Raw genomic sequence first — 22577 nt, 5'->3', positions numbered from 1 at the left:
TCTGAAAACATAAAATCATGATGAATATATACTTGGTAGGGGAAAAAAAATAATCACATCTCTGCAGGTTCCACTGGAATTTCCTACAGTTCCCTCTGTTTCCTCAGCTTCACTGGTGTCTCATGGAACGTGGGACATATCCTGAGCTGGTTCCTGGGTGGCTCTCCAGCCTGGGGCAGGATGAAGATGCCTCTCCAATTGCCCCTTGCATCATCTCCTTTGCATCTCAGCCTTTCCCAGGGAAGACTCTCCTGGAAGGGCTGCACAGTGCCAGGATCAATCCCATCCTAAGGCAGCGATCCTGGAGGAATCAAGGGGATGGAGAGGTTGGGTGTCCCCTTCTCTCAGTCCATGCTGGAGGAAGCCCAGGTCAGCAGCTCAGGCGTTGGCATCTGCAGTGTGGGAAAGCCCACACAAGGTGGCAAAACCTTCTGCAGCTGGAATTTGCATTTTCTGGCCACAGCAAACAGGGAAATAACCCCATTTAGCTCTCTTTGTGTACAAGGTTTTGAAAAAAACAGGATTTATACAGATGTCTATAAGCTAAATATTGAAATGCGACTGAAACAACGTTTTAGAGCTCAGGCTCACCGGTATATTCCACTCCAAGCAAATGTGCAGCATCAATTGGCAGCTGCCTGGAAGAAAAGATATGAATAAAGACAGCAGGAATAAGTTGCAATGGGCCAATTGAGCTGTTTTCATGAGAAGAAAATAAGGGCAATTGCTGATTTCTCCGGCCTTCTTCTCAAGTGCTCGGTGCCACAGCAAAGACTGGTGATGAATTTGCACAGGCTTAGCTGCTATGGAAGGAAAAGAAAAGGATCTTCCTCTCTTTCATTTTGTTTTATTGGCAGGAAAACCCCATCTCTCCTGTGCAAGAGGGTGCTAAGGAATAGAGGAAAGAGGAAAGCGATGTCCTTGAGCACTGCAATGGGCAGCCAGAGCAGGGAGTGAATGGGATTGGTGGGATGCAGAGTCCAGGGAAGGAAAGCCTTGTCTAATGCATAGGAAAAGCCATGTGTGGGCAGTGGTGAGGCAAAGGCAGCTTTTGTGAGTCCTTCCTGTCCCACACCCCTGTCCCTGGTGCCCCTGAGGAATGTTTGATGTGCTGAGAGCTGTCCAGGGTCACACAGCTCAGCTCGGGATCCCTGGGAGGAGTTAGTGGTGTGTCTGGATTTCACACGGTGGCTGATGAGGAGACTCTCAGGACTGGCCGTGTAAATGTGTAAATACTCAGGTGGTCTCCTCTGGAGCTCAGGTTTCACCATCAGACAAGAAACATTTTCCATCATGGCATCTTCTTCTCACTGAGGTGAGGTGCCACAGCATCATCCTGGAGGAAATTCCTCAGCTATCCCTGCAGGTGCAGAGGATGCCCAAGGATGTGAAGGCGGAGCAGAGCTTTGGGCCTGTGAGCAGTGCCCATGAGGTGGGTGTCACCTCCAGGTGACAGGAGGTGTGCAAGGATAAGCTACACCAAAAGCCACTCTGGAAGGTCTGTCCGTGCCTTTGTGTATCCTTGCCCACACATTCCTCACTCAGCTGCCTGTTCGGCATGTTCCTATGGCTGCATGGTGACAGTCTCCCTGGGCTCTCTGGGGTCTGTGTGTCTCTGAGGTGACATCCCCACAGATACCAGAAATGTCACGGAGCCAAAACACAAAGGTAATGGTCCCAAATGCAGCATCCTGGGTCAAGGCATCCCTGAAGCCCTGATTGCTGCATGCTGAGGGATGTGGTGGGGGAAGGCTCCTCTGTGCATCTTCCCTGCCCTCATTTCCAGAGTGTGGCTGGTGTTGGAGGTGGAAGAACACACCTGCTGAACCCAAAACTGGCCCAGCAGAGATGTCATCCTGTCCTTACAGCTGATGCCACCTTGCTTTGGTCCAGGCTCAGAGTTCCCTGTGTTGTTCCCTGCCTGTCCCTTGTGGTTTGACCTGTGGCAAGGGACAACTCCCCCCTTTCCCCCAAGCAGATGAGGGGACAGCGAAGCTGTGCCTCCCATGACGGCCAACACCTCCAACTCCAAACGCGACTGGACCAGGTTGGAAGAGCCATGAGCATATCCACGTGCCTCAAACCTTTTTGGCCAAGTCCTGGCCAGCGTGGCCACGTGCACTGGGACCCCTGGAGGGAGGGGATGCCCTTTCCCCTTTCCCTGACACAGCCAGCGCTCTGTGGGGTGGCAGGAAGGGCTGGAGCCGGGCAGAGAGCACGCACTGGCACCGCACGCAGCCCTTCCGCCGCCTTCTCTAAGTCCCTGACACATAATCTTGGTCCTGATTTGGTCTCCACCTCATCTGGCTTGTGTAAGCTGCTTCCCGTGACCTTTCCTCAGCGCAGGGAAGGGAGGGGGAGGGTTGGGGGGGGTGGGCATGTGAGCAGAGCCAGACCCTCCTGCCAGCGGGCAGAGGGTGCTCTTGCCTTGCATATCCCGCTCCCTCCGGATAGCCGAGGCTGTTCCCCTGTAAACCAGCCCTTCCCAGACGCTCGGGCCCAGGGATGCCCGAGCATCCCCGCTGGCCCAGCGCGCCGGCGACGGATCTGCTTCATTAATATTCCTGCTCGGGTGGGCGGGTGGAGGGAGCGCTGCGTCTAACCTACTTTATTCAAATAGAAAATGCGTGTGGTGGAGTGAGAGGGGAGATACAGGCTCTGCCGTAATTCCAGATTTAATTGGAAATTTAGTAAATCTGCTAAAATATTTAGTGGTTTCAATTTTTTCCCCCCTCTCCTGTAAGAAACAAAGGATCCCGGTTTATCGTGTGTCTTTCAACAACTTTAATTTCATTTGTAGATTAAGGATGGAAGTAGCATTTCCACTCGATTGCATACTGGGCATTAAGGAGACAAAAACGTTCATTGTTTGCCCGAAGTCGGAGGGGTTTGTGCAGACATTAAGCTGTAGGTGGCATTCTTTATACCTGACATCAGGAGCTTTTGTCAGCCCTTCAGCTGACAGGATTCTCCGCTGACTCCTCTGAGGTGTGTGAAGCAGTGAAAACAACCAAACCGTTTCTGTCAGGTGATGAGGACTCGGTTAGAAGTGGGACAGCCTTAACCCAACCCACTGGGCAGTGGCTGCTCACAAAAATCGGTAATTCCATTTGGTTTGGAGAGACCGTCTGATAGAATTAAAGAGCCTAGAGTTGGTGGCTTTTCCTGTAACATAGTCAACAGCAATCCTGGCCCAAGAAGTGAGCATGAAACCCTCGGGCATGTAAAAACTCCTTTTCATGGGTTTGGAGCAAAAACTGTCGTCCCATCGAGCACTTCTTGGGGCCAGAGCTGAGGTTAGAGGGTGGGATCCTGGGCTCAGACCCTGGGGAGTCACTGGTTTGTGATTACAAACGGCATCAGGCCCATTTCAGAGTGATATCTGCACCCATCCAGGACATGGGGTGACTGCAGATAACAGAAGTTGTATTTCCATGTATGATTATACAGGTAAGCTCCTGTTTTGGCCTTAATTATCCAGCTTGGTCTTGAACGTCCACCACGCATGAAAGTAATCTGCCCAGCCAGAGATGTTTTGGGGGCTGTCTTGCAAGTTTTGTGTTGTTTGTTTCCCAGCAATGGCCATTGATTGCTCCCATGAAAATTAGTGGGAGTTTGTCCCTCAGTTCAGATGGGAGGAGGGTGCCTGTGCAAATCCAATCTCTTCAGTTTTACTATTTTTTTTTAATAATCCTTTGCTTGTATTTTCTCTCAAAAATTCAGCCCAGCCCCTTCTGAAGCCATCTTTCTGTAATTCTCTTAACTACTGTAATGCAAACTCACCACAAAAGCTCCTTGAGAAATCAAGGCTTTTGTGAACACCAGGCGTGAAGAAGAAAATTGTCGCCTAACCTTTTAGCCATCCTCATTTTCAGGGGAGCAAAGGACAATCTCTGGTACCATAGCTTTTTTTTGTTTGTTTGGTTGGGTTTTTTTTTTGGTTTGGTTTTTGTTTTTAATCTGTGGCAGTTAAATCAGATTTATTAACATGCCACGTTATGAAGGTGGGAAGTAACATTTGTTTTCCTGGGTCTTAAGGGAATTTATCCTGCCATCATTGAACCGGATTTTAAACCACCATTTAATGTTTTGTTATTTTCTTGGGTGGATGGTTTGGTTGTTTTTTTTTTTTTTTTTTTTTTTTTTTTTTTTTTTTTTTTGTGGGTGTTTTTTTTTTTTTTTGTGTGTAGTTTTGTTTTTGTTTTTTTTTTTTTTTTAGCATCCAGTGTTAATCCTGCAATTGGAAACCACAGTGGATAGAAGTACTGTGTAACTTGCTTCCAGAACAAATAAGGTACAGCAGCTAATTTTAGTTTTAGGTTTCAAGGAGGGGGAGAGGAAGGGAGTAAGGCAGCACCTTCCCTTTATGCTGTGAGACAGCCTTCAAGTGCGAAAGCAGAAATTCCCAAGCTGAGATCTGGTGAATGTAGAAAAGGTTCGTTTTCAAAATTGCAACAGCCTGTACTTAGGTGATATTAGAAGACACCATGACAGTAAAGTAGTTTTATGCATAGCGGCTTAGCTAACATTTTGAGAACTAGTTTAGTGAAGCTATCAGGTTTAAAAATACCAAGCCACAAAGTTTTAATGAAACTATGCTTGGATCAAAGTACCATAAAGAGCATCCAAGAACTGCTTAAAAGATCCTTGAGTGGAAATTAGAATGGATCTTCAGGATTTATTCTGTAAAGCCTGTCTATTTTGACCTTTTTTCAGTCTCATATTAAGGCAGCTGAAAGTGTGTTTTGTTTGGCTAATGCTGGGGACTCGCTGGAGCTATTAGGTCTGTTAAACTGAGGCTGCCACTAAAGTTTTAGTATGCATTAATTGACTGATAAGGACTTGGGAATCAAATGGCTGAAGGAAAGGGCTATCATAGATTTCTTTTTTTCCCCCCTTCCTTTGCTTTATTTCTCTTGGCACTTCATTTACATCCTGAGCCCCATTGGTGATCCAGATTTGAATAAAGCCACAGCTTAAGCAGCGATTAGATCTCAATAGCTTGGATTTTCAATGAAATTGTGGCATCGTTTTTTTTGCCACGCGTATTTAGCGGGAGGTGTGAAAATTGACACCTGGTGCAACTTTATCTTTGCAAACACTGCCACGTTTTATGCACAGACGTCCCCCTCGTGCACAAAACATTTGCAGATGCGCATAGATAGACGTGTGTATAAAATCCTCCTGAAATTAGGGTATTAGTTGATAGGCCTTTGACTCTGTCAATGTCAGGGGTTAGTGGAAAACAAAGACAGGGCTAAGCAAAGCTTTGCAAGAATGGAGGGAGATAAGAAGACCTCCCCCTTCTCCAGGTTAATTTTTTAAGCATGTCATCCAAACGTTCAAAGCAGTGATCCTGCAAACGCTATTAGAAGAAGAAAGCCATCAGGAATATATAATGCAGTGAGGGGGTTTTATTTTTTACATTCTGATGTTATTATCATTACTGTTGTTATTATTATTATTATTATTATTTGGAAGCAATATGTTTAAAGTTCACCTGCTAATCCTTAAGCTGTTGAAACAACGATGTCAAAAATGATGGGATTTGGTGATTCTCATTATTGTTATGTATTGTTCTTCTCTAGCATTCCAAATTAATATTTATAAATGCCAGGAAAAGTAGTCTTTTTATAGCTATGAGAGCTCCCCAACTCCATTTTTATTTTCTTTTTAACAAATAAACATTGTATCCAATATAGATGATTGCATTTAGGATCGAAAAATTATTTCCCAAGCAATCCATTTGACGCTGATTGGAGTTTTTTTAACTTATTTTTCTGCCAGCAAGATGACGACCTGTAGATGTGATCTCCCCTTGCCACCATTCTCAACAATCTTTGTCCAAATTCAAATAAATACTGATTGCAATGAGCGTGATCAAACTGACACAAATACCGAAATGGGTCTGAAATTCCACCAAAAGGCTCTTCAAGCACCAGTGAAATAAAACCAATGGCTGGGAAGGAATTTTGATTCTTGGTCACCTTCTTAATTTGAAGCCCTTCATTTCTAGGGGAGTCCTGTTTTTCTCCTGTGTGATTTGTCCCAGGGACAGAGCCCTGAGGACCAGCTCCCTCCTGATGGGTACAAATATAGAATCATGGAATATCCCAAATTGGAAAGGACCCACAAGGATCATCAAAGTCCAACTCCTGACCCTGCACAGGACACCCCAACAATCCCACCAGGTGCCTGAGTGTTGTCTACCAAGAGAGACTAGTTATCCTTTGGCTGCTCTTAGCCAAAGGAGGGATTGTTATGCTGCTATTTTAAAGTGAGGAACGGGATTGCTGGGTGGGAGAGGCATGGGCACACACAGCCTTGGTGAACGATTTTGGACCTGCCTGGAAGTGCTGAGGGAAGGACATTCACTCCCTGCAGTGGGTTTACGTAGCTATTTTTAACTAGTGCCTCCAATTCAACAAGAAATGAAGAGGAAAAGAAAAAAAAGAAGAAACTCCAATTCCTGCTGACCTGCACAGCTGGCTTATTTGGGGCTTTGTATCCGGTGAGAAAAAAAAAGGGTGTCCCAATTACCAGGCAAGCAACCCAGATCCAGACTGCTCGTGAAACTCATTTCTGAAACATTTGCAATGAGAGCAGTGATCACCTGGCCCAGCTTAAGAGAGATTCCCAAAATTACCAACACTGCATACAGAGAAAATACTCTGCAAAGGATGAACATCTTCAAGGTTGCATTGGACTGGTGTAACTGTCCCAGCATCTGGAGGCTTTGTGGACATCTCTCCACCTCAACTTCATCTCTGTAGTCAAGGACATGATCTCATTCTTGCATCACTCTCTGCATTTGGGGATAAATCATTGCATGAGCTCCTTTGGGACAGTGCCTGGGTTTGAGACTGGGGACATCTGATGGGAACAGGAGCAGGGGACTGGTTTAAATTCAGGATGGGATGAAGAGAAGAGATGGGCACCGCCAGGATGATTTATCCCGGCTTGATTTGTGCTGAAGGCTGCTGGTTGTGCAGAGACTGATTGTGGGAGGGCTGAGGCTGCCGAGCTTTAATGGACCGTGCTGCTGCAAATACAGAGAGACGGGAACTGATGGGGAATATATTCAGGCTGGATATCAGAAGGGAGTTTGAGACTCTCAGACAACAGAGATTTGGGAATGGCCTTGGGGCAAATGCTCCAGTTCATTTGAAGCTGAGGCTTGTTCAGCCTGTGAAATGGGATTGTATGACTTGGTTGCTGGGGAATGTGACGGGAAGGACTTGGTGATTAAAGGGGGCCCTTCTTGTCCTCAAATGGGTTTTAGGATGTTTTAGTTTCCTCTTTGGTGCTGGAGGTGCTTCCCAGAAAGTCCTGGAGCTGCTGTCATGTTTTGATGACCATGGCAATTGACACTGCTTTTCAGGCTTTTGGCACATTCTGACAGACGTGGATGAAGTGAGTGTGCCCTGGCTGAAGAAATACCTGCCTTGTAAGTGTTGGCACACTCTGCCTGTGGGACGAAGGGCAGTGGTTTTGTATAATCAAATGTTCCATCTTCACCTCTCGGGGGTCTGTGCTGCTTTCACATCCTCAAAAGACAGGAAACTGTCAATGACTCCTTGGAGCCCTTCCCTTGAACTGGGAGCTCTAATGTAACATCACATACACTGCAAAAGACCATCTTTAGCACTTCCAGCATTTTAAATGTTGCACCTTGAAGGAGCCAGTCCAGTGGCTGCCTCTTCCATTTTCTATAATACAAACTGTCATCTTGGCACTTGGAGAAAGAGAAAACAACACAAGTCTGGGTCAGGAGTCTGGATTTGATAACTCAGACATCTTGGTGCTCATTTTCTGCTGCAGTCTTGTAGGAAGAGACTCATTCCTTTTTCCTCTCAGCTGCTCCCCAGCCATTCACTTGAGGGATCTTATAGACTTTTTGTTTCCTAAAGACTCTGGGTTTTCCAGGGGCTTATATCCTACAGTCTACTATATACAGACACACAGATGCTCTAAACCAGAAATATTTATTTCTGAACTGGTTTCCCTCTTCTTTAGACATCTGTAAAATCAGTGCCACCAGTAGAAAGAATGCATAAATCGGGGCCAGGCAAGTAGAAGAAGTGAACTGAAGTCTTGAACAAAGTGGGACTGACCTGTGTAATGGGGCTGCTGTCAGTTAAATTAAAACTTGGGGTCGAACTCATCCCTGAAATGGTGAAACCCTCTCCAAGAATCTGTACGAAGTTATTTTTCCCATGGATATTAACAAATAAGGACATTCTTGGAAACAAAAGTGATGCTGTGCTGAGGGACACCCTTGGCAGCCACTGCAGGATCATACAGGATCAGATAATCTCTCATCAGCTTTTCCCCATGTCAGGGACCCCCTTGCACCCCAAAACTTTGAGTGTCCTTGGGACAGATCTTCCACGTGATACTGATGGCAGATGCAGCCAAACCTTGCCAGAAACCAGCAGCACCAGCAGGTGAGTTGCTTCCCTGAGGGAGGACAGCAAAGTCATTTCATGGCAGGAGATCCATTTTACCACCTCATTTCCAGCAAAGGAATTCTTTCACTGACTCCCGCCTGCTCCTGGAACTCGTTTCCCAGCCCAGCCAGCAGCTTTGTGGCAGGTAGTGCCCTTCTCCTCTTCCCTGGTGTGCAGCCTGTGTAGGGTGGTTTGTAGCACAGAAAGGACATCACAAAAAACCACTGTTTCTCTACAAGTGCTTTGCTTCAAATATTTGACATGGACATTTATATAACTCACGAGCACTTCTCAGGAAACAGTTGAGGATCTCCTGCCGGGGTTTTTCTTCCGAGGGATGCTTCCGCCACTGCCCTGCTAAGGGAGGAGTTTTGGAAGTCAGCCCGACCACCTTGTCATTGCTCATGACAAGAGTGTTGCAAGGCTGAAATGAAGGACACGTGCGAAGGAAGGGGAAAGTAAGGTGAGGGATGGAGGGGAATGATGTCCAGGCTGCTCAGCAGAAGGCTCATTCTCATCCAAGCAGGGCAGAGAGGAACGGGGAAGGCTTGGAAAGCCTTTCCCACGAGGAAAACTGATGCCTCCTTTGGACAACTTTCCCTCTTTCTTTCTGTTCTTATCATTTGTTCCGCCTATTCACGGGAGGGACTCAAGCAAAACACGGGGCTTTGTGTTCCTCCCCCATGCCCTAACGAGGGGGGAGTTTCAGGGCTGGCACTGGGGAGTGTGTGCTCACTCACCATGGAGAGGGGCCCTGCCCCACCAGGCCCAGCCTCCCACCAGAGTGGGGACAAGCAGAAAACTGGGGGATTTAAAAAAAAAAAAAAAAAGGGGAATTTTATGGCAAATCTGCACCTTCTGAGGTGCGAGTTTCTTAAGGATGTTTTTGGGAAATGCTTTCTGCTTGTGGAGGTGTTGATACCCCGAGCCAGCTCAAAGGCTCATGGGTTCCTCTTTCATCAGAGGGTCTGTGCAGCATCTCCCAGGGATGCTCTGGACACACTTGTGCCTCACACTGGGGCCAGTCCCCTTCAGTCCTACAAATTTACAGCCAGTATGTCCATAAATCCTAAAGGCACCGATTGCCAGATGCGGGAAGCACAAATAGATATTTATTGTCTTCTTTTCCTTGGCGTCTCTGTCCATGGTGGGAGGTTGGAACAAGATGATCTTTAAGGTGCCTTCCAACTCAAACCTTCCTAGGATTCTAATTCTACGATTCTGTAAATAGTGGCCAAAGCCATTGGTCTGGCCATCAGTTGCCTGACCCAGAACGGTTGCTATTAAATATTTCAGGCCATCTTAGTCTTAGCAAATAAAATGTTTGAAATCAGAATCACTCTGGGTGCAGGCAGAGTTGACAATTCTATACCAGGGCATCTTTAATGTGTTCTACCAGAAGACCAATGTAGGGTTTTTTTTTTTCCCTGCCAATGGCTCAGACTTGTGTGGGTTGGATGTTTGCCTTGCTCATTTTGCTCCTGCTGCTGACAATGGGCATTTCAAAGAAAACAATGATGATTTCTTGGAATAAAATGTGCTTGTAAAGAGAAAAAAAAAATCTCAGAGCCATTTGCTGAGCTTTTATCATTGCTCTTGGGAGCAGAAAGGAAATTGGCCGCGTGCTGCCTGTGAACAAAGTGCTTTTCACGCCCTCCTTGAAATCCACCCATGTTTGGCCAAGTTATCAGTCGAATGCATGTTCTTTAGAGGTTTGTTGAAATTTGGCTGCTTCATTTCTCTGAAGACACGGTCTGCCCAAGGCTGTTGAATGGGAGAGGGACTTTTTTCTCCCCAAGTGTGCCTGACTTAACTCCCTGTGTTGATTGAGCACATCTAAGGGTAGCCAGTGAGTGAGCCAACAAGAGCCCAACACTTTGTTCCACGTGAATAAACCACTCTCAAATTTATTTTTATTTTTTTTGCAATACACAAAAAACCTGGTATCTAGGGTAAAATCTTGCTGATTACAAATCTGGGTTATGAACAAACTTAAAAATGAGTGACAAAGTTGCAATATTGAGCACTCAGTAGCTGAGGAGCTCTCGGAACTCACGCTGCCTCTGCAGGCTTAATTTGCCTTCCCATTGCCTATGGCTTATGATAATTTTTAATTACCCAATCACACGATATCTTTTCCCACAGGATCCTTGCTCCTTTGCCACACAAGATGGACAAAGATCTCTTCACAGGTACCCAGTTGGTTTTTCTTTTCATGCTCATCCATGATGCTGTCCAAAGCCAGATATAAATACGGATCTACTAATTAAAAACACGTATATTTTAAATGGCAAAACAATTTTACATCTGATTTATCCCATCATGTAAACAGGGCCCACCACGGAAGCAGGTAAGAGAGGAGGCACCTGTAAAATCTGACTTTGACCAGTCTTAGCAACAATTTTTGCCTCCTTAATGCTGTTTGCCTTCAATAATTTAACTTTTTATAAAACTGGAACGACAATACAGCAGTATCTGTCTGGAAAAAGTCAACCTCTTTATTGCTTGACAAGTGTTGCAATACAACGGTGATGGGGTCCTGTATAAACCAAGATAGGCAGCAAAACTCCGTATTTAATACATGCCCAGCACACAAATAAAATGTGAAAAATGTTTCATTTTGGTCTTTAAGCAACAGAAGGAGCCGAGGAGGAGGTAGCAGGAAGCTTAGAATTGGAAAGTGATAGCTTTGGCAATGCAGTGCAATGATTGAAAATGACATCTTCCACACACCCAATTAAAATTCATACCTTTTAACCTCCACAGCCATCTGAGATCTGTATCATTAAGACTGATTCAACAAGATGCCTTGATATTCTAAATTATTTGTATGCCTGGTATTCCAAATAAACATTTGTGAAATTCATTTCAAAAGATGTTAACACTCGTGAAACCCATGTGCCCCAGAGGGATTATATAAATTTCCATGTCAAATATTTGAAGCAAAGCACTTGTACAGAAACAGTGTTTTTTGTGTTTTGATGCCTTTCATTTCCATAAACTAGATTACTTTCTGAAATTACTTTCACACAGAGAACAGTTTCTATTGAATTCCAGTCAGTGAGCTCCTTGGAGTGTGATGTGAATAAAATATGACTGGGTTATGTAGCTTCCAGGATGCATATGCATCTGTGCTGTGCAAGCAGGGAAAACCAAGTTTGGATTTTATCTTGAAGTGGGTTCATACACAGAGATTTACTGTCTTAAAGTAATTGCTAAACAACTGCTTCATTTATAGCCTAACAAGGAAGCTCTCTAGATTCCCAAATCCAACCCCTCTACCTGGCTAACAATGACATGATCTCCCTCAGTAAGCAGAGATTTGCTGGCAGGCAGCAATTCCTGGCTGTCCGTGGCTCTTCAACAGAAAAGTTTTATCTGCTTCTTGCAAACATTGATTCTGCCAAAAATTCACACGCACACATACACACAAAAATAGATCTGAGCAAACATTGCCTCCATTGTGCTTGTTTTGCCAACCCTGTGAAATGATCAAATACCAGGTATTTAAACGGGAGATGGAAAGAAAAAAAAATTGCCCAGGGTGTAGGGGAGGGAAGCAGCTGTGAGATTAAGTGTTTTTACATAAACTACACACACACACACACACACACAAAATCTCCATTGTTATATAATATCCCCCACGCGGGTGTCTTAGGTCAGCTTCTGGAATTGCTTCTAGAAAAGAGGGTGAAATGCCGGCTTTGGGGGAAAATTCAGGGTTCAGCCCTGCATCCTGCAGCAAACCCTCTGAGTGCTCCAGCTAGAGCTGGGTGAGCCCTCTGAGCACCCTGGAGAAGCACCTTGCTGCTCAGATCTGCGTTTTTGCAGTTGTTCAGAACCTGGAACTCCCCTGTTTACATCAGAAGAAATTTCACATGTGGAAATTGAGGAGCCAGGTCACTGGAGCCAAGACTGAACGCTGCGTCTGAGCTGTTCTCTCCTGCTGTGGCAGCTGTCCCTCTGCCCAAAAAGCAGATGCCTGCCCTGGTTGGGATACGTAAAGATTCATTGGCAGCCCAGATAGCATTTGGTTTGCTTTGCCTCGTGGTAGTCCTGGGGTCAGATCCTCTAACCAAGAAAGAGATTCCCTTACTTTAGCCTGGAAGTGCTGCATTGTTTTGGGTGGCCATCAGGGGTGTAAATGCCATGGCTGAATTCAGCTTGACGCTTGCAGTTCATGTGGGTGTGGGCTTCTAGGAATGGAAATTGGCTTTCAGCTGGTGAGAGGTTCTTCATGTTTTTCTGTGGGGCTCAAACCAGCACTGTCCAGAGGGGATGAGGGAAGAAAGTGAGTTCCAGGACAGGCAGAGATATGGTGATGGGAGACACTGAAGCAGTCACAGCTTTCCTGCAGCTCTGGTTCTCCTGTATGAGAGGACAGGCTGCTGGGTTTTTCATCTTTTTGTTTTAAAGCCAACCAGAAACCTCATGATGTCCTTGACAAAGTCAAAACTTGGGGGAGAATGTCTTTCTCTGTCCTTTAATGACTTTTATCCTTCTCTCGATTGCCTCACTGTTCAGGGGCATGGGCTCCAGACCAGCAGCATCTTATTTCCCCTCTTGTCACCTGCTATTTTCTGTTCCCTCGTGTTTGGATTGATTCTTGATGAGGAGAAGGGAAATGAGTTAATGCATCCCACAGCTGAGGTCAGCAGAATACAACATTCCTGTTTGGAGGATGTTTCACACATTTTGTTCAATATGCCTTTGTGTAGCAAGAAAAACCCAGCAAATGTTGAAGGAAAAGGGAAGGAAAAAGCTGAAACCTCCAATGCTGAAGTGGAGCCTGATAAAAATGTCCTAGAAGATTTCAGGTTTGATTCCCCTCTGAAGTGGCTGGTTCAAAGCAGTGCTGAGGATGCCCAAAGCCTGCCCCAGGCACAAGCCAAGGGGGTGTTACACCTACAGAGGGGAACAAGATGCCCATGGCTCTGCTGTGGCTGGCGCGGGCAGCAGCTGCTGAGGGAGGGGGAGAACAGGAATAGGAGCAGGAAATCCAGCCCCCAGGTGTCTCCTGGTTCTGCTCCTCCTCCTGCTCCTCCCCATGGCTGCAGTCCTTTGGCTCTGGTAGCAAAACCTGTTTTGCCTGAGCGGCGGCAAAGCTCGAATTGCACCGAGACACATCTGCCAGAATGTCACTGCCGGCTCCTGTGCCTGCAGCTCGGGGAGGGCAGGTGGAGGGATGTGCCACTGCACCACGATTCCCTTGGGGAGGCCCGGGGGAAGCCCCCTGTTTTACACACAGCCCCCAAGGCATTCTGCAGCCACCTGGGTTCTGTCCTTTTCAGGCTGCAAGCATTTTTTACCTCGTCCCTTTCCAGAGCAAAAGACATCTGACTGGATCAGGATCTTACTGCTCCCACTCGACAACCACGTCATTAATTATTCCTCATTACCCAAGGCTGACAATACAGGGACCAGAGTGTAGGAATAAGGGGAACAGAGTTGTGAAGTAGGAATACATTAAATACAGCCTCTCTGCCTTTTCACAAATCCACCGTTTTCCACTGGCACAGCTCACCTGAAGGAGCTGAACAGAGAGAATTTTTTTCACTGGTTAGTGAAAGATGAAAAGCTGATTTCCAGCAATTGCCAAAGAACATCAAGCCAAGAAGTAAATAGGGTAAAAAGAAATGGGCTGCAATATATGCTCAGTCTTTGGTGCGTTTCTTTAATGCCAGTCTTTAGGGGCAGACTTTGCAAAAATCCCCAATTATTTTAGCTGGTTAATCTGGTCCAAAGTAGGCTGTTGGCCAGCCTATATGCTCTGCATATGATCTGGCTTAGCTAATCTGATAAATTCCAGTTTATTCTCTGGGTAGGTCCTGCAAATCCAGGACTATTTTAATTAGAGAAGCTGGGCAGCGACAGTTTATTGGGCAGTGGAGGTAAATTCGCAAGTCCTTGGGTCAGCGCTTGCCAGAGCTGCAGGTCATTTGGGTTAACGAGTTGCCACTGCCCTAAATGATGGCTTTTCCTTCATCTCGCTGCTGCTAGGCTGCTTTTAGCCTGTTTTTACAGAGGAGCAGGCCCCAGAATATTTCTGACTCCAGTCTTGGGCTGTGGTTCAAGCACGAAGCACTTTCTGCTCAGTCCTTTCTATTTCCCAGCCTCGGTTTTGCTGTGCTTCTTTGAACCTAAACACAAAATGAACATTGATTTCTAAGACAGAGGATTTGAATCTTTGGTTTTTCCTCATGCTGCTTCTTTTGTAGTGGAGCCTGCTGAGATAAAGCTCCCAGGCTGTTAGTACTATATCCTCCTTTCAGAGGAGAGTTTGGACCACAGAGATCTGTGGTCAGGGGAGACAGGACAGACAGAAGAAACCCCTGGACTGTGGTTCCATGAGAAGAAAGGAGGCTGCAGAAACACTGAGTGCCTGACATAAGGCAGTAGAGCTGGGATGCTCTGCCTTCAGCCACCCTCTCTTCCTCATCACGGAGCAGGAAGCTTCTACTGCACACAATACAGCTCCACTTTTGTTGTCAAAGACAAACCATTTGTCATTATTTCTATCTGATGAACTTCATGCCATTAATATCGAGGACGAGGTGCACAGGACTTCCCAATTTCCAAGGCAGATCATTTGTCAGAAAGCAAAAGCTTCTGTTCTTTTTCTTCAGAAGGATAAGTGAACTGTGCCTATACTGGGACAAGAGACCATAAATAAAGCTGAAATAATGGGAGATCACTCAAAAATTCTCCACGCTTTGGAAATATTTCCATTCACATTTGTAACGCTGAAGAAAGTGGAGTTTTATGTAAGAAACAGGCTGCAGAATAAGGACGCTCCTATCTCTGCCCTAAACTTCCTGAAAAAAACCCCTTCCTGGCTGGTCTTTGTCTCCTCTCCTGTGAACTGAAACTCCTTGTCCTTTTTTCCATCAGAGCCGCGTGTGAAAGGTTTTGATCTGTGTGCTCAAGGTGCTGGAAAAGATCAGGGGAATGCTTGAAGAGATTTCCCAAAGAAAGGGAACCAAAACGCAGCCCAGAGCCTCAGATCCTGTGGGCACAGAGACTTTGTCCTTGCGTGAAGGATTTTAGTGGCTGGGGTGGGGGGGTGGACTCTTAGTCCCACTGCCACCCCCGAGATGGAAACACTCCAGCACATGTCCCAAACTTCATTTTAAGGACAGCTGAGAGGGATCCCTGCCGGGCTTTGTTTTTCTCTCCCGACTGGGACATTTTCCTGATGTGCTGGAGGACAGGAACACCTTGATGGGCCCCATCTGCTCCGAGCCGAGCGCTTGCGGGGGGTGCCCCGCGCGCAGCTTGGGAACGCGCCTCGCCTCGTCCGTGGTGAAGCAGTTGGCACGGGCCGAGCTCCCTGGCACCGGGAGGGGGGAAATCCTGAGGTAAATTCGAGTAGACGTGATGTTAGAACAGAACTAACCGTTCGGGCACGCCGGGGTCGCCAGGTCTCCCAGCAGGGACAGGTGCCTGCCACTCCGCGCCTGGCCGCCCGCCAAGGCCCGAGCGCCGGGCCCGCTGCCAGGCCCGCGTGAGGAGCAGACACAAGGCTGGGCCCACCGGAGACAATGAGTGGTTTCCTTTGCTCTCCCCGCCTCTCCCAGCCCGGGTTTGTGCGTGGCTGGTGCCCAGGTTGCTACGTGGCATCTCCAGGGCCGGCGATGAGGATGCTGGAGGATGCCGTGACGCCGGCGGTGACCCTGCGCGGGGCCTGGAGAATATTCTGCTTGTCCCCTGCTGCTGAGGGGGATGGGGGAGGCGGGACGGGAGTGAAAACGGGCCTCCAGAGTCTGAGGTGATTTCTGGGTTGCGTGTAGCACGTCCAGGCCGGAATTTGCATATGCAAGTGTCCAGCTGTGCATCCCGACACTCGCTGTGCATCCCGACACTCGCTGTGCAGGAGCAAAGGCAGCCCTGTGCGTGTTTAATCGGTCCCGCTCCAGCTCACGGTGCTGCTTTCTGCCTGACTCTGAGTCCAAACATCACGGGGAGGGTCTGAAAATCCAGGTGGCACATCGCGTGGTAACTGGAGGCTTTGCTTCCAGCCCTGTGTTTCTGAGGTTGTTTGTTTGCCGTCTCCAGATATTCAGAATGTGGTTTCTAGCACCTTCTGTTTGGTGGAAAACACAGATCGCACGCCAAACACAGGAGTAATTTTCTGCCAGAAAACACAGATCATCCTTAAGAGCTCTGAAAGTTGTGCCCTATGCATTGAGAATGGCACAGGCAAATAAACAAAAAGGCAAGTCTGTTCAAGTCACACAGAAAAAAAATATTTTTTTTTTCTTTTCACACCACTTCTTTTCCCTCTTCTCTGCTTTCCCTTCTCTCATCTGCTAAATGAGATGTTTCCACAGTTTCATTCAACACAGGATGGCAGTGGCAGAGCTTGGCAGCTCTGGGAGCAAATGACTTACAACCAAAGGACAGCTTGAAAGGCAAACACACGATTCACTGAACGCCTGGCAATCCGGAGCCTGTCAGTGACCCTTTCCAACTTGCAGCTAAGGAGCACTGGACAGTTCCTTAAATAAAATGCATTTTGCTTTAGCGTAGGAGCTGACCATGCTGACTTCTGTCATCTCTTACATCTTCTCCTATTTTCTTTTGCATTTGCCATGTGTGTTGTTCTGCTGATCCCAGTTCTGAGGGGAAGCGTAGCAATACAGCTGCTGTGCATTTCTTTGTTGTTTCCTTTCCTGCCTTGGCACCTGTAGCCACTGTAACTAAGCACTTTACAGTAATCTTAAAAGCCTTCCAAAAATACTGTGACTCATTAAAACTGACTCAATAATAAAATCGATGGCAGCCTTCTATTCCTTCTGGAAAACTCTTCTGCCCTGCAGTTCCAGACAAAAATAAATGAGATAGTTTTTAGTTCTGGGGGTTTTTTTCCCCCCCTCAAAGCTTGACTGAAGAAATAAATAAAGTCTCACGTGATATCAGAACCACCAGACTCTGAATTTTTAGGTGTTGCACCTGTGCACATACACTGCTTCTGTGCTTCCTCTCTATTGCCATGCCTAAATTTGAGATTGTGGGGTTTGAGGGAAGCACTGAGCCAGTGCTGCTGCAAGTATTTAATAAAAGAGAGTGATAGGGAACAGCTTTGTCACAGCAGCATTTACCAGACAAAGAGCTGCCATCTCTGCAGGTGGAATGTGCACAGCCACATGTGTTATCCACGAGCGTGCTTGCTCCTGGCAGAGACATCCTTGGAAAGCATCAGGACAATGGGATGGTGCCTTCAGCTCTACTCCTCCTCCACCCCATGCCCTGTGAGGTGAACCACCATCCATGCAGGATGGTGAGGAAGAGGAACGGGAGCAGTCCCTGTGCTCTGTGACCCACACATGCTGCCAGGCAGCCGGGGAGGCACAGAGCATCTGCAGAGTGCTAAGAAAGAGCTGGTCTTATGGTGTCTGCTGATGGACTTAGACGTGGCCAGCTTAGCTCCACTGGGGCCCAGCTGCTCTGCCCACACAGATGCACAGGCTGGAGATGCTGGGCTCTCCATCTGCAAGGAGCCCTGAGCACAGCCTGCATCTGCCTCCCAGCAGGGGAAAACAGCTCCCACCCTTTCCTCACCTGGTGCCGTGGCCACAGCCCAGACCTGCACACCTGTGTGCATCAGCAAAACAGGATCATGCTGCTGACCTCCTTAGCAAAGATCTTGGAGATCAACTGAGAAAATGTTCTGTCTAAGAGCTGGAGATTATCTGGTTTAGAGTGTCTCTTTCTCCAGTCCAGAGGGGATGGAGTTATTTTAAATCTTTTTTTTTGTGCAAAGAAGAAACCAGAAGATTATTTTCTTTCTTCAATGTCCTGAAACTCCTCAGGGCTGCTTATCTCCAATTGTGCTTGTCAAATACGCCCTTCTGCTGTGCACTCTTCGGGGGAATGCATTTAAGAGCTTAGAAGGCCCAGCCAGGAGAGGGGACTGGTGCCTGGATGAGTTAAGGTGACAAATGCACACAGTGAAACAACATCTACAATGGTGGGACTGTGCTACCCCCAAAGCCAAAGAACATGGCTCAAAATGCCTTTAGGAAGCTGTTCAATCCATCTCCTAGCTCCAGCACCCAACAAAACCAAAATCTTGCCAACTCTTTCCTTAACCTGTTCTTAAAGAGCTAAATTATGAAAGAAACTGTGCCACCACCAGTCTAGTTCACCACTTCCCAAATCTCACTCTGCAGAAATTTTCCTAATTTTTAGAATTATAAAACCATAGAATGGTTTAGGTTGAAAGGGACCCTCTGCCATGAGCAGAGACACCTTCCACTACACCAGGTTTCTCATATTTTCCTTTGCATCTTGATCCTGTTGCCTCTGGTCCCATCCTCCTTGGAAAAGCAAAGCAGACTGGTCCCCACTGGAAACTACACAAAAACACCTTGCATGGGACTGAGGTAATGTCAGTCACAGGCAGACCTGAATTCCAGAAGTAAATTATCACTTTAATATTGACAAGGTTTTTTTCTGGGAAAAAAAAAAATAAAAAGAGCTCAGTTCCTCCTCCATAAATTTTTAGCAGCTATTCAGTTTGGGCTCTAGCTCCCCACCCAGCTCTGAAATTATGAGTTGCTCTGACCTGTCAGCCAGCAGGCAGGGGTAAGTCCCCTGTCCCTGACTTCAGTGCAGCTTGACCCAGCCAAAGAGCTGCAAAATCCTCCTGAAAAGTTGGGAGCAGGGAGCAATGGCTTGATCCAAACAGCAAACTCAGGTGCTGTAGCTGCCAATGGTTGGGTTTTGTTGCTGCTGCAATTAGCAACCACCTACCATCCAAATGAGCGTTTCCAGTAGTAAACTTTGTGACATGAGGACAAATGGGGAAATCACAAGACCTAATTACAGCTAATTGCCAATCCATGGGAAACACTCCAGTGAACTGGCACTCTACAAAGGGAGGAGACAAGCAGCATTGTTTTAAAACACAAATTTACCAGACATATAATTAGCTAAATACCCACATACTCTTCTAGCCACTTGTTTTATTCTGAATCAGAGCTCCTCTGAGCGCTGCTGAAAGCGGGGAGGGCATCTGCTTTGCTGTTAGCAGGATTTTAAAGGGCTGTTAGCAGGTAAAGATCAAATCTAAATATACTTTGTGACTTCCTCGAAGCTTGCTGTGAATCACACTTTTGTTGTGGGCTCTCCCAGGATCCACTGATGTCTTGTCATTAACAGATGAGCTCAGCAAGAGCTGTCCTGGCCATTTTCAGGGAGCAGCTTGTTTCCAGGTGGTGGAGCATCTCCTCCCTGTTGGTGGAGCGTTCAGGGACACGTGGCCACGTTACTCACCTTGACTCTCCATGTCATTTGCAAGCTTTGAAATGTTTGTTGTTTCACATAACATCTGTCCGAAGTGGAATTTCCAGCATAGTGTTCCCCATGAGCTGGCCTCAGATCCCACGTGCAAAGAGATCTGATCCCACTGGTTGCTCTGGCTGTGGGACACCGCAGCTCAGCAGTGCTGGTGTTTGGGGGTGATCCTGGCTGGTTAATCCAGAAGTCATACAGAGAATCAGGAATGGTTTGGGTTGGAAGGGACATTAAAGTTCATCCAGTCCAATTCCCTGCCATGGGCAGGGACACCTTCCACTATCCCAGGTTGCTCCAAACCCCATTCAACCTTGAACACTTCCAGGGATAGGGCAGCCACATATTATCTGGGCAACCTGTGCCTGGGCCTCACCACCCTCACAACCAAGAAATTCTTCCTATTCTCTGATTCCAACCCTGCCCTCTGGCAGTGTGAAACCATTCCCCCTTGGCCTGTCACTCCAAGCCCTTGTCCCAAGTCCCTCCCCAGCTCTCTTGGAGCTCCTTTAACCACTGAAGGGGGCTTTAAAGTCTCCCCAGAAGCTTCTCTTCTGCAGCCCAAACACCCTCATATACTTGTCCCATATTTTGAGGTTTGCTGGTGAGACACCAGGCCCAGAAATCTCCGCTGTGAGCAGTGTGTGAGTTGCCTCCTCGTCTCTCTTGATCCTCAAGCCCCTCTGTTTTCAATTCACAGCAAACCTGTGGTGGCACTTCTCTGTATGAGCTTCCACCAAGTGTAGGTGACAGAGCTGAAACTGGGGCTGAAAGCCCTGTTTTTTAAATCTTAGCATCCCCTGCTCTGAATGGCACAGTTACATCTGGCTGGTTTTGCTCATTTACAGTTTAATGTAAATACCAGCCCTGGAACTCATTTGGGAAGCTTGCATATGCTAATGTTTTGTAGCTGAATTATTATTATTTTTTTACATTAAACAATAGTATTGATATTTTCAAACCTTGCATGCCAAACACTGAAATTGAATTAAGTGTTGTTTAAAATAACAATAATATAAATTTGTTTTAAATGAATTTAGTGTCATTTCATTGTTTGAAATGTAATGTGGGAAAATATTACTGCTGGGGCAAGAGTAAATATCTAAGTCTGTTAATTTTATTGAAGTAGTGGATAGATCCACATGAACTATTTCTCTGTGTGTTTGGTTAATATTTTATTGAAAATTGGTGTTAGCTCTAACTAATGAAAATCCAAACTCACTTCACATATGAAGGTGTAAAATGCATCCAACAACTTAATAACCCATTAACTTCAATGGAAATTTTTTATGCTAAAATAAAAAATAAAGTGTTTTGAAGAGATGTATAGAGAGTGGAAATCAGCCAAAACAAGTCAGTCTTTTTTTTGAATTGACAGGGATGGATGTGCAACCAAGATCCCTCATTATCCAGCAGCCAGTTTGAAAGGACACTGCAAGAAAGCCCTGAAAATAATTAAAATATTGTGTACTTCTTAAATAAGCACTTTCCGTGCGTCAACACTGGAGCATTTTGCAAAGGGCAGCGGAGTTCACTCAGTTTTCCAGGTGGTGAAACTGAAGCCCGGAGTGGGGATGTTATTTGCCTGGGCTCACCCTGCCAATGGCCAGGGCTAGAGCCAGGAACAAATCCCTGTCTCTTGACAGCTAATCCAGTGCCTAAGCCAAGATGGTCTCCTGCTTCAGGAAAATGCTTCCTTTGTAGGTAGCACTTGAGCACATGTTAAAGTCAAGGGGACTTAAATGTCTGCTCGAAGTTAAGCCTATACTTAAGTACTTTCCAAACAGAGGGTAAACTTAAACCCATGTTAAAGCGCTTTCCAGAATCCGGGCAAAATCTGTCCAAAGCGCTTGATTCTTCTAACTGCCACAATTAATGGTGTGGAGAAGTCGAATTCTGGAGATTCCCATCTCTCTCCATCCTTTGCTTTGTTGTTATTTCCCCAGGTTTTTCATAAAGAGGGGAAGGTAAGGAGGCTGTTTTAGATTTTTTTCCGAGTCCTTCTAAATTTAGTTCTGTGTGTCCTTCTTATCTAGATGGAATTTCAGTGTTGATTCTAAGTGTTTTATTGTGAATACTGCCATGCTTGAGACTCGCGTGCTATTATGTAATTATCAACTCTCACATCTGTGTAAAATTAATAAATGTGTTTATTAGGAGGGGAAAAAACGGTCTTAACAACACAGGGGAAAAATATCAGGAAGCCTGAAACTGAACCATTTTGGGTTTGTTGATTTTACCAAGAACTGTGTCCTCCCTGCTGTGTGGCACTCACGAAGTTATGGAATTGCAGTCATGGCAGATCTGAGCACGGATGTTGTGTGACAGAAGGGGAGGGTGGATATCAAAGTGCTCTTCTTCCTTCCGGCAAATTAAAACCGTGGGGTTTACACAAGGCTCCACTCAAGAAATCATCAAAAGGCAATTTATTTCCATGGAGCACCGATAACACCTCGGTCTTGCCAGCGCGGATTTGAGAAGAGACGTGTGTGGCCTCAGCCATACAGGGAATTTGATCTGTGGGATGATCCTGGTGCAGAAAGGTTGGTACCTGTTAAGAAAAGCAAAGAAAGGGTCCCCACACTGTACATTTGTCTAAAGCAGGTGAAATTAGAGTATCATAGAATATATCATAGAATCACAGAATTTTGGGGGGTAGAAGGGGCCTTCAAGATTATCTGGTTCTAACACCCCTGCCATGGGCAGAAACACCTTCCACTTGAGGTTACTCAGAGCCACATCCACCCTGGTTCTGGATACTTCCAGAGTGTTCAACACCTCCAGGGTATAGGACAACTCAAGGATTTGGACACGTAAATTTTCTTCAAAAGA

The 22577-nt window shown here is 46.3% G+C and overlaps 1 long non-coding RNA gene across 1 annotated transcript; it reads right to left on the bottom strand.

Annotated features, from left to right (window-relative positions):
• Positions 1-16743: 16743 nt before the first annotated feature.
• On the bottom strand, positions 16744-19132 carry LOC136291858 (uncharacterized). The gene is made up of 3 exons (XR_010721786.1): positions 19018-19132; positions 18012-18905; positions 16744-17263 (listed from the first exon to the last, which is right to left on the bottom strand). It is a non-coding gene; the product is annotated as an uncharacterized lncRNA (long non-coding RNA).
• Positions 19133-22577: the final 3445 nt, after the last annotated feature.

This window comes from Chamaea fasciata, unplaced genomic scaffold (genome assembly GCF_029207755.1).
Source record: "Chamaea fasciata isolate MVZ Bird 193981 ecotype frontalis unplaced genomic scaffold, bChaFas1.0.hap1 SCAF_7, whole genome shotgun sequence".
Taxonomy (NCBI): domain Eukaryota; kingdom Metazoa; phylum Chordata; class Aves; order Passeriformes; family Sylviidae; genus Chamaea; species Chamaea fasciata.
Note: the sequence above shows the minus strand (reverse complement) of the source record. Positions and strands in the feature narration are given on the sequence as shown.